Source organism: Gouania willdenowi, chromosome 8 (genome assembly GCF_900634775.1).
Source record: "Gouania willdenowi chromosome 8, fGouWil2.1, whole genome shotgun sequence".
NCBI classification, from domain to species: Eukaryota; Metazoa; Chordata; class Actinopteri; order Blenniiformes; family Gobiesocidae; genus Gouania; species Gouania willdenowi.
The window spans coordinates 11,831,078-11,844,559 of record NC_041051.1 but is presented as its reverse complement, the minus strand read 5'-3'; the positions used below and the strand labels follow the sequence as shown (position 1 = coordinate 11,844,559).

Below are 13,482 nucleotides of genomic sequence, written 5' to 3'. Positions count from 1 at the left end.
TCAGATTATTATTGTAAAGTTACATTAAGTTTACTGTTATTATTGCAATGTATATTATAATAAAAAATGTTTTTAAATAAATGATTCTTTTTCGTATTGAGTTTTATTATAATCTTGTTTTTTTGGAGAATAAACTATTCCTTTTCGTACTGACATTGCTGCATGAGACACTATTACTTTACTCAGATTGCCATATTGAGCTTGTCGTGGGGAATTAGTGAACGGAAGAATACATTCTTAAAAGGATTTTACCCAAGAAAATGATCCATTCAACATTAGCGTTTGAACATCAGCTTTGAAATTGAATTTTCAATTCCAGCACGACGGAAGTAGCAAAACAAGCAAGAATTAATTTTCCGGTAGTGCACATGCTCATAATAGATCTAAGTACGAGGTAAACTCAGACTGTGACACCGGCATGCTGTGAAATGCATGTTGCACAGGAAAAAATTAAAATGTATGTTTTAATGAAGATTATATATGTGTGTTTAACAGCTACAGGTATTTTTGAAAAACTAAATTTGGTTGGTTGAATTCTAAAAGAAAGTGGGTCACGATTTAATGACCGTGGCAAAGTGTGGGTCCCAGTGTGAGACCACTTGAGGACCCCTGATATAAAAAATATAAAATATAACATATGGATTAGGAAGTTTATGCAGAGACCATGAAATGGAAATAAGAAAATAATCACAGTAAAATAATAATTTACTTAGTAACGGTTGAGTGTGGAAATGTAAGAAATTGCTTTACTTCTTTTAAAACATGCTTAAGTAAAAGTAAAATTACTGATTTAAAAATATACTGAAAAAATCTGTTACTTTCACCTCTGCCAATGGAAACACAAAATAACATATTTAAATTGTGCTTTAGAATGGGAGCTTTCCAGTTATTCAAAGCCACACCCACCACTGTCATCCTGTTGATCGCTGCTGAGAAATGAGTCGGACTTACTCAATTTGAACTAAACCATAAAGTGAGCGATAATAACTGTAAACACCACGACCCATCTTATGAGTAGACGAAAGGCACAGACACAATGGCACCAGATACAAATCGGAGGTTTTATGTGAGACTAATGCCTTTAATGGGTCCAAGGGAACCTAATGAGTCTGGCAGCCATTGATATTTCAATTTGTCAAAAATAAGCATTTTAATGGAATAATGTCTACTGTACATCCTGTTGCAATGCTTTTCTCATTCTGATCACTTAGCGGAAGCAAACCTCAAGAAAAGATGCAGAATAAAAGATTTTTCTTTCCTCCCGGGATAACTCTATGCCATCATCACCTTAAATGTCCTATATTTGCTTTTATTACATCAGAAAAACAAATATTTATCTGTAAAACAACAACAAAAAATAAATAAATCCTGCTTTAGATAGGTTTGAATTTATTATGATAAATGTGAATTTAGTACTTTTTTCCCTTTCTCTTTCTTGTAAAAGGCTTGTTTTGGCAAGACCTCAACTATTCACAGAAACATATGGCCCTTTAAAGCCTGAAAGATATCTCATTATCATGTTGAAAAATGAAATTTAAAAACATAACAAATGCATTAGAGCTGTGGTTCCCAATAGTTTCAACTTAAAGAAATAATTAAACAATTGAAGAATTAACATATTTCAGGGACCCCATCGCAAAAAAATTCAAAATAATGTCTAAAAATAAAATGTAACCTTCATTGAAAAGGTCAAAATTGTGACTATTCTTCTTTAAAACCCAATTTGGGAACCAATGGATTAGGACAAAGTTGGTCACAATAAAATATTAATAAATAGATGAAGTCAATAATCACAGCCTCTGTGTAATATACCTGAAATATTGTCACATCAGGACTCTGTCTTGCTGTGATTATGGTATTAAATGCATAAAAAGCAACTCTAAGGGACAGCATGTGTGAGTGAGTTCTGTAGTGTGGCTTGTTTTGGGGAAGGTCTGGATTAGGACACACTCAGCTGTGCTTTTCATGCTATTCTGAGAGGTAGCAAAATCAGTGACTCCTAAAAGGAGTATTTCAATACAAAATAAGCTACTAAAAATATATATATTTACAGATAGACACAGATGATAAAATAGAAAATCTCGATGTATCTTGAATGTCGATTTATTGCCCAGGCCTACCACCAGCTTGAAACTCTCCAACAAACAATAAGTCAAGGAAGCAAAGGTCGATCCCTCCTCCAGATGAACGATTCTGTTAGCATGCGGCAGAATTAAACCAGAGATTCGAATATTCAGAGAAGCTCTTGCTCCCTCTGTTCGATGCGACTCTGAGCCCTCTTGTGCTCTGCTTTCTTTAATTCCCTTCTTTAATCTCCACAGTCAGCACCTCCTGAGCTCCCTGTCTTGCCTGCACACAAACACACAAATCCACACTAGCAGCAGGATATGTAAGTCTCCAAAGCGAAGCCGAGCTCCAACTACAAAGGGAGTTTTAGCGATTTGCGGAAAACAGAAAAAAAAAAAAAAAAAAAGAAACATCAAACTTCCCACTCATGCTTCTCTAAAACACTCAGGTTTACCAACAGACGTACAGTTACGTTTCCCTCACACTGTTGTCACACACGCTCTGGAGCCCTGGTCACACTTGTTGTGAATGATTTATGTCTGGTCACTTTGTGGGTCTGTGCCATGTCACACTGGATGAGGTGATTTATGTAGATTTGTGTGTTGAGCTGAACACTGAAGGCTCAATGCCTTTTTTCTCAGTGCTGTGATGGAATACAACATGGCATTGATTCAGTGTCTTGTTGAATTAAGGCAGTTCTGAAGGCAAACTGGTGTGAAAGCTCCATCCTGGGACTTGTGAGTGTATAGAATAAAATATTACACTGGGAATTCATTCACATGATCAAATAAGTTCTTTCAATTTACATTTATTTCATGGTGTTTTAAGGAGATTTAGTCATTAAACACAATAATGTTTTTGTGTCGTTTAATTGACAGAGAAAAACTTATATATACTTAACTTATGATTTGTATTCATGTTTGATTTTGTAACACACAGACAGTGTGTTAATATATTGTCTCAGAGCAGTAGGATGAATGTGTGTTTTCAATGTAGGTGTGCACAAGGCCAGTCCTGGACGTCTCCTAGGATACGTCCGAATAGTCCCTCCTATCTCCTTTCCTATCCACTTTTCCTTGACCCCGTGGATGACGTCACAGGGTTAAGGAAAGGTGTTAGAAGACTTCCTAAAGGAGTTAGGGAAAGGCGATCACGTTTGTTTTGACAATCAGACGCACTTCCACTAGGTGATGTCAGCGCTTTAAATGTTGTCGCCGCAAGGAATTGTGGGTCAGGATTATCTTGTCTCCTTTGGTAAAGGATGTATCAGTGTTTCCTAGGCTAAAGGAGGTTATAAAGGAAGCACTGAGCCTCCTTTCCTCAGCTTAAAGAGAATTTGAACGCTTTGTATCATGGACGCCACTTAAACACTTTCAGGGGTTAAAGAAGAGTGGATAGGAAAGGAGATAGGAGGCACTATTCGGACACAGCCCTATTCTGCATGTTTATGATGTCTCTGTGCTCCAAAACACCGGAAACTAATGTGTAATCATCCAGCTTTACAGAAAGTCTGATAACTGGTGACCCGTGGTACACATGTGGCCCAAATAAATGCACAAATTCACTCCACTGACAGAAAAATACACAAAAGGATATCAAAATACAGAAAATGACTTCAAAAACGACATAAAAAAACAAACTAAATGAGAGAAAAATACATAAAGTTAAAATAAAACACACAAAATGACTCCGAAAAGCCACAAAACCCTCTACGGTCTTGTATTATTGCTCATTGTTTAATGTTTATAATGTGATAAAAGTTGCCCCTCTCTGATCCAAACCCTGGATATGGGTTCTCGATAGAACCAGTGGGGTACTGGTACCCCCAAGGGTATGCAAATTGTCATAGGGGGTACATGAATAAAAAAAATAAAAAAAATGGAAACTAGAATATAAACATAGCAGCAGTCAGGAGCTCCATGCATTGCCACAAATTACACATTGTCCCATTTTTTTAAGGTATAATAGGTACAATTCAGAGACAAATTTCACTATAGGGCTATACTGTATATGACATTACATTATTATGTTTTTAAGGGGGTACATGGCTTCAGGTTAAATGTCTTGGGAACCACTGGTGTAAGACTAGACTGAGGAACTGCTGTTTTAGAGATATCTGAGAAAAAACCTGGGTCTGGAGAAGCAGTCTGATGGTTCAAAAGTGAATGTCTGTAACCTAATATGAAACTTTCATTTACAAGACAAACACGTTGGATAGACATCAGAATGACAATAAAATGTTTTGTCATTGTTTTTTTTCAGGGGTCTTGTTGTTAGAACAAAATAGTAAAAAGTCTGGTCCTTTTTTACATTTATTGATTTGACAAAAACAAAAAGAAACATTTACGAAAGTTATCCAACTTACATTCACTTGAACTAAATACTGGTAATAAGAGGTGTAATGAGTATTGACATTTCCTCCTTGAGTAAATGTACTGTTACTTGATTGAAATTGTACTCAAGTACAAGTACAAGTAAGTCATCCATAAAATACTCAAGTAAAAATAAAAAGTAACTCAATTAAATAGTACTCAAAGTAAAAGTTACTAGTTACTTTCACCCCCCACATTTATTTTTGGTAATAAATCTTGCTACGGTTCCCTTGCATACAGTAAATATCTCATGTATGAACTTAAAAGGAAGATAGTTTATTTTATTTTCCACAATATACAAGTTTTGGCAAAATGAATATCACAAAAAAAACAATGATTTACTCAGTAAAGGTTGGGCGTAGCAATGTAACAAATGACTTTACTTCTATTAAAACATACTTAAGTATCATTAAAATTACTGATTTTGAAATATATACTCCAAAAAGTACAATTAACCATAAACCTATGCTGTAATGAATAGTGTTGGTTTGTTCCAGAATATCCTGTGCACTGTTCCCGTCAGACTTTGAATCTGAATCGCGTTGATGTTTCACCTGTTAATGGCTTTTTTCACATTCCACTGGTTAAGTTATAGCTAATGTTGTAAGAGCCAGTTCTGTTCACTTGTGTACCATATTGGGTCAGTCTCACACCTACTGTGACTGTGATAACACTTACGCACATTCACAAAGTGAACACTTACACCCATGCTAATGCATAGCACTCATATCTCAGCTGCAAACTCAAGATTTGGACACAGCCTCCAATAGGAGACACAGTCTTCAATACGGCGATATATCGCAATTTTTTTTTTGCATGATCGATTATCGATATGCTCGCGCTATCGATTTTTTTTTTTTTTTTTTCCCAAAACGTTTTCGGCTTTTTCACTAAAATGTACAGGTAGGTCTTCACAAAAATTGTCACTGTTTGTTGAAGGAACCAATATATTGTTTACTGGAATATTGCATTATAATGGTGTCACTGGTAAGAAAGACCCTATTTTTTGTTTACAGAAAGCACTATTGGAGATACTTATTCATTTATATTGGTATGTTGACACTCATTTACAGAAATGTTGCACTAAAATAGTGTCACTGTTCATTGGACACTTTTTCAATCTATTGTCTTTCAGAGATGTAAAATAAAAATGGTATTTTTCCACTTAATATTTTTCTTGTTATGTCATAGATTATCGTAGATTGATTTCTGACCAATATATCAATAATCGCCGTATCGTTATATTGTGAGATAATTGTTATCGCGTATCGTATAGTATCGCGAGGTACCCAGAGGTTCCCACCCCTCGTCTCCAAAGCTTGCCTATCTACATGCGTACATGCACCATTGCACAGTGCCTTTAGGCAGACAATAGAGGTTCAGTGACACACGCCTGCATACACACAACAATAGCCCTCTGAGGTACACACAACCTCACAAAGGCTCTAATACACTGGAGAGATTTCACTACACGCATAAAGATCTGTGAAGACCACTACACACACGCACACACACACACACACACACTGTATTAAAAAAGGAGGCTGCAGGGGGAGGATAGAGGATGGGTTTAATGGTTACGATGCACTGAAGCTGTAAAAAAATAATAGAACGAAAGGAAGAAATATACAGCTGTTCACCTCAGCAACAAATAGTCTTCTTAAGGTAATTACATCACAAGGATATGTGGAGCTGTTGGGACCCATTTTTCCTTGTACAATTTACAACACTGTGTTTCTCCTTCTTTATCATTCTTATGTCCTCCTTATGTGTCCGTTAGGGAGAATGTATCTCTATCTGCGTCATGGATGAGAGAATGTTGGTGTGAAGCCACAATTTGAGGATATACGGTTAGGATAAAATAACTATAATTTACACACGTGGACATTAATCAATGATTTTGTGTTCTGTACTTCTATAATAATTGATTTTATTGTACACCCTTTTGAAATCATGTCATGTTTCCAGCTAAGAATGAATTATTTAAAAGGAATTAATCAAGTTATTGTTTGTACTGACAAAGCCAAAGGATAGTTTTCAGTATGATGTACAGAAAATGTAATGAAAAATAAAAAAAGGCAAGAAGCAAAAGCCTTTTTTCAGCCTATCCTTTTACCCCCACACATCGTATTGCTATTAGTAAAGTGATTGATCTTCATATCATCAAAATAATGATTGAAAGTATTAGCAATTTCCCTCATAGCTTCAACTTCTGCACTCTCATTTTCAATTATTATTGGAAAGTTCCTATCTTTTCCATTTTGTATAACAGAATTTCCCAGAAAATGTAAATGTTTCCCTGGTTCATTTTGTTTTCATTATCTGACCTTCCCTGCAGATAAATACAGTTACAACAGTATCTTGTATTTCAATGTAAAAAGGCGTACATTTCATCTTACAAGTTATTAATGTTATATATGATTTGTTATTACAAAACTGTGGGTCAGGGTAATTGCTTGATGTTCTGCTTTTCTACATTCCATTATTATTCCTGTTGATTTTACTTTGTGTTTGTTAAATGATTGGTTGATTCAATACAAAGAGTTCCTACTACGACTCTGTCTCTCTGACTGATCCCACGTTTGGACAAATACATTTCTCATGACGAAATGTCAAATAAAGAGCTTTAAATGTGTTTTCCTCCAGAGTTTTCTTTCCTAAAAAAATCAAGTGGATCAAAAATAACATCCAAATCCTTAAATATAATCTAAAAGACAAAATGTCATTACTATTCCTTAAATGTATTCATCACTATCACTGAAGCGTGCAGCTCCTTCATGTGCTTCATGCTTTTAATTTCTCTCAGGAGTCATTCACTCTTTCACTCTCCTGATATTGAATCAATTCTTGGTTGAGTCAGACAAGTAGGATCTCAGAAGTGGCCATCAACCTCATCCTGTTTCCTGAAACCAAGGTTAACTTTTCCTCTTTCTAACACCTTTCATTCATTCCTTTACTGTCACCTTCACCCATCTTCTTTCCTTCCCTCTTACCACTGGGTATCACCTCTGTTTGTCCACATTAGACACCCTCTATATGTCCTCATAGCCTTTACCCTACGCTTCCATAACAGCCTTTACCTTATACTTGCATGTTTGCCACTCATGCATCAATCCATGCCCCCGCCATTCATTAAAAAGGATCACACTCAATCCCACTACGTATGATAACCTAATCACGCTCTTGACTCGTGCACATAAATATGCAGTCGTTTGTCCTGCTGATTAAATGATTAAATTGTCTGTATATATGCATATAAATACATACATAAAAAATACACAGTGAAAATGAAGTGGCAGTAGCTCAGTCTGGAGGGACATGGGTTGGGAACCGGAGGTTTGCCGGGACAAGTCCTGGTGCGTACCAAAAAAACAGAAGTTGTTCTGTTAGCTGGAGAGATGCCAGGGCACTTCTCGAGCTTTGGTGCCCTTGAGCAAGGCACCACTTTTTCTACTGTGACCGTCTGAGAAGAAGAAAAAGATAGATGCGGGCAAAAAGCAGACAGACAGACAAAGAAAGAATTTTTATGCTGCTATAGCTACAGGAGCTGAACATCCTTAAATACAAGAACAGGAGAAAAATGCAACAACAACAAAAAACACAACTTTTTTTTATCCTCAATCTTCGGTTGTGTTTGAAATTGCATACTAACGTACTATTCATACTAAGTCTGATGTCAAAATGAGTATGTGGTGTATTTACATTAGATAGTATGGAAAGATTGAGTATGTGAGAAATACCCGGATGTATACTATATGGTGACATTTTGCATGGTGGGCGCATAATCATATTCAACCGCCCCATGATGCATTGCAAGCAGAATGTAATCTCTTCTTTTCTTCCATTAGTTTTTAACCCTTTTGTAAACAGGGCTCTTGTTTTGAAGTTAACTGGAAGTTTAGCCAATAGCATAATGGCGGGTCTCCGTAAAACTCTGAAATGTCGGCATGAAATGTGTTTCTATGAGTTTTATGGATCAAATGGCCACAAGTTGATATTCTACAGTACTTGGTCACTTTCTCACTTAAAATGTTTTCAGAACCTTCAAAGGTGGCAATTCAACAGAGAATATTGAGCCTCAGTGTGCTTCAGGTTTTTGTCGTTGTAGGTTCGAATTGCATCTTGGGAAATTTGGAAGTATACTTCAGTGGGAACGCTCATCATCCTAATCCTCCTAATCATACTAATAGTATATAGTAGACAGTATGTACTTATTTAGTGTGTAGTGTGTAGAATATTAGTATGCGATTTCGAACACAGCCTTCCTCTTTGGTTTATGATGAACTACGTCCAAATGATTGGTAAAGGACTGAGTTTGTAAAGAGTTTGTTCTTCTCTCCTGCATATAAACTCAGATAAGACGAGAGGCCTTAAATTGACTCATTGGCATAAGCTGCTTGTATGTAAATGATGAGTCATGATTAACCAATCAGTGTCTCGCGATTGAACGTGTTCCTAAATGAAAGACTTAATGAATGGAGTGAATGAATAAATTATATTGTATTGCCCATGGTCTTTAACTATATATGGGAAAATGTGTTTCTGTTCAATAGCACACATGCACCATCAAGAAGAGCATGCACACTCTGCTTGACAGAACTTGATCTTCCATCATAGTGTTTTAGGCGAGAGGCTACACACTGTCAATGTTTCTGAGGATCTTTCGTGACAGTGGTTAGTATTCTCAGCACCGCATTTGATGACATGTTGTTTTCTCTCTTTGTCAGCTGTCTCACTTTTCGTTCTTTGCCGTTCTTTCTTTCTTTCTTTCTTTCTTGAGGCACTGTTTAAAGAACAACACATGCCTAGTGTTTGGTCTCCGAGACTGTGTAGCTGAGGGAGTACAGACTAAACCCTTGGACAGAGCTAACCTCAACTTCAACAGGCTATCCAGGTATTTACCACTAGCACATGCTTCTGAAGGTGTATTATACACACATATGAAAGCAAAACATGAATGTGATTTATTAAGAAAGAATTCCTACCAGAGGTCTAAAGAGTACTGCTATACCCTACTTCAAGTAGAAATACCCCTTTAAATGTCTGAAGGGGTACGGGACTGTGAAAAGTTTGGGAAAAACTGTCCAAGGACTAGACTTGAAAAACTGCTGTTTTGAGAAAAAATCTGGGTATGCAGCAGCAGCCTAAAGGTTGGAAAATAATCTGTAACCCAATATGAAACTTTATTTTACAAGCCAGACACTTTGGATAGACATCAGAATGACAATAAAATGTTGATTTTTGTCATTATTTTTGTCAGGCATTTTGTCGGTAGAACAAAATAGTAAAAAGTTTGGTATGTTTTTACATTTATTGTTTGGAAAAAAACAATAAAAGACAAATCAGCTTTTCAATTACAGAAAACAATGTGCGAGAGTTGTTGTCATTTTTAGCAATAATTTCAGAAAAGTATTGCTGCCTCGCTTTGAACAAGCCATCATTGAATTTACGCAGACTTGTTTTGTACAGTTCGAGATGAATTTGGAGTTTTGTTGATCTCCATTTACGCTCAGCACTTCTACGATCAGATTTCAAATTCTGCATTATCTCAGTCCTCCTCCAAGGTGTTTTCTGTGTGTTTGGTTTGCTCTTAGTTTTAATTGGAGCCATCACATCTATGACATTACAGACTTTTGTATTAAACTCATCCAAAAGATTATCAACTGTCTCAGCACTCAAGGTTAGTGTCATCACTATGGCTTCCATAAACTGTGCACATGTGTTGACATTTATGTGCCTTATCTTTAAACTGTTACTTAATTAAAATTGTACTCAAGTACATGTACAAGTAAGTGATACATAAAATACTCAAGTACAAGTAAAAATTAGCTCAATTAAATACTACTGAAAGTAAAAGTTACTTTGCATAGAGTAAATATCTTATGTATAAACTTAAAGACGAAGAGATGAAATCTTGCACAACTGGAACCTAATTAATTTTCCATAAAGGTAATAATAAAATGGTTTGTCAAAATGTACAATTATTTTATTTTTTTTAAATAAAATAACACCAATGAATTCAATTCAAAAAAAAAAAAAAAATAATAATAATAATTATCAGGCTCTAAGTATAGATATATATATATATATATATATATGAATTTTTTTGTAGTTTCACAATGTCGTTGTTCATTTCAAAACAAAAAAATTTTATAATTTACTCAACAAATACTGAAGGACATGTAAAATTACTGATTTAGAAATATACTCAAATAAGTATAAGTACCCATAAAGGCAACTCAATTACAGAACCTGAGTACTTGTAATTCGTTACTTTCACCTCTGATTCCTATCTCTATTTTCTGATAACTACAAATCTCAAATTCCCTCATTTAGTCTTTGCCCATCTTTGAAAAGCTCTGCTGGATTCAAACTCCTCGCCTGACTGACCTGTACAAGCTGTTTGTTCTTCTAGTTTGTCACTCTGCTCACTGTTAATGAGCCCAATCTTTCCTCCTGAGCCTCCATTTCTAATTAAACTGTGTTAAAAAAAAAGTCTCTTTGTAGAAACCAGAGGTCTATGTCCATGTTTTTTTTTCCATAACAAAACAAGCAACAAACTCTTCTGGTCTCAACTCACATCTGTGTCTGTCCAACAATGTGGCACTGGAATGATTCCAACCTAGAGCCGTGTTTGATTTGGATGATTGTTCATGTATTTTACCATCTGTCATCAGACATGGACACATACAGTACACACGCACGCACACACACAATCTGTTTAACAATTACTCAAAGTTCTCATTTCTCTATAAATGTCTTGTTTCTGGTCGCTGGCCGTGTGTCCTTAATGTAAGCGTGACAGTGTGAAGATCAAATCAAATCCCAAGAGAACGCATGATTCAAAAAGAGAAACTCATAAATCAGCCCTTCCCCTGAGCCTTCTCTTTCCTCCCTCGTCTCCTTGTTCTCTCTTCATCTCTCCTTCCTTCCCTTTCCATCCATCCTCCTATTCCAACACTCGTGAGAGGAGGCTGCGGCACCAGTGACGCAGTTACACCAGGATTCCCTTTCTCCATCGTCGCTGTGCTGCATGCTTTTTCCTTCCTCAATATTTCACTGGCTTTCTTCCTTCTAAAGAGCACAATCTGTTGTATATTAGCTGCCTGCACTGATTGAAATGGAAATACTTCATGTGGCTCCATGGAAGCCGCCTGTGCAACATCAAAGAGATGCTCATCTTTATTTAGTTCAGTGGTGACATAACAGGAACAGTTTAGTCAAGTCCTCCGCTCCACTTTGACTTGCTCATGATGTACTTTGAACGAAAGCACACACACACACACACACACGCACACACGCACACACACTCGATACACCTGAAAAAGTGGCATCCCAAGGTGAGACCGTTTTATACGATCTTGCCCATCATCTGCTTATGTCACGGCCTAGTGAGGAGATGCACTGAGCTCTAAATAGAACACTTGCATCTGGTGGAGCCTACGCCCCGAATGGGCACACACATGCACACACATTAAATAATGCAATTAATCAGGTCCACCTTCAAGCATGGACTATACTGTACATGTATGCACGCTTTCTTTACCAGGTTTAACCTGAGAGTTTAGCTCAGTTAAGCTAGGATGTAACTGGAGCAGCCATTAGTTATTTAGTTGCCATGGAAACACAGTCTGTTGCAAATGGGCTCCAAACACACAACAACTTTGACTAGGATAGTCTGTAATCAAACTTATTTTATACTTTCATGGCTTTTGTTCTGAACTCCTCTTCAATCACCACATTTTCAACAACAACAACAACAAAGTGTAAAACTAGTGATGCACCGAAAGTGAATTTTTGGTTTTTTATTGAAACATGATGTTTCAAACACCGCGGTGAGCCCTTGTGTATCTGGAAGGTGAGGGCGAACGTATGGGTTGCAGAGCTGCCATGTTTCAATACATCTGAGCATTAACGTGTTTTCTAAGCATAGTTTGACACTGACGACGAAGTGAAACATTGACTAAGGTGAGACTTATGTTTCTGTGTCACGTCAACGCTTGACGCAGCCCTCTCAACACGGACCCCTATACCGCAGCGTGTGAGGCATGGCTGCGCATGAATTCTGTTTATAGAGTCTGTCAGAGCACGTTTCACAGAGATCCTCTGCACTTCATCGCGACTGTACGTGGTTGTCATTATAAAGATCATTACTTGGATGTGATTAAAGCAGTGCGCACATGAAAAGATCCACAGAGCAATGAATGCTGAGAACCTGCTTGGAGACGCCCAAGCATAGAAGCTGCTCTTCATCAGTAACTTCAATGCACTTTGTGTTTCTAGAAGAGAACGTATTTCATTTCACTCTATTCCAGCAGCCCAGTCAGTTTTAGGCCTGTACAATATTATTAGATGTATGCATAAGTGGGGTCAAGTTAAACTTTTTTATTTCATTTCAAGAATTTTCACTTTGAACCATCCCTACTTAAAACAGATTTGTCAAACTCAAGGCCGGGGGCCCAATCCAATTATGGACAACTCCACAGTTGTAGAGTTGTCCATAATTCAATTGTAGATACTGTATCTCACTCCCTCTAAACTCAATTAAAATCCACAATATTTACTATTTTTCTGTGCTTTTATCCAATGACTGCAGTCATTTTTAATTGCAAAGTGTAGAAGAACTTGAACCTATTTCTCATTAACAATCCGTAAAACAATTATGGTCACAAAATGTAAGGAATTTAGAAGTGAAGATCCTGCAGGAGCTCATAGCTGTCATTTATTACTTGGATATTGTAGGTGCTTTACATGCTGTTTATCTTACATGCTGGATGTGCAAACTGTAAGTGCAAAGTAGGCTTTTCTTTTTCTCTCAACTAAAATCTACGGCCCACTTGAGATTAAACTGGTCCGTATATTAGGCCCTTGAACTCTTAATACCCAGTGCAAACATTATTAACTATGGTCTGCTAAGATACAAGAGCAATGGACTAGGGGCCTTCCTTTGGTGTAAGGGTCCTTTAACGCTGCACTAAGTAAAAAATGGAAGGAGAATGAATCCCTGACAGCCTCTCGGTTAAATTATTTGAAGTCAAAAGCC

The 13,482-nt window shown here is 36.8% G+C and overlaps 1 protein-coding gene across 2 annotated transcripts in view; it reads right to left on the bottom strand.

Annotated features, from left to right (window-relative positions):
• Nucleotides 1-13,482, bottom strand: part of cacna1ha (calcium channel, voltage-dependent, T type, alpha 1H subunit a) — a 165,772-nt gene that overhangs the window by 88,425 nt on the left and 63,865 nt on the right. The window lies entirely within an intron of this gene.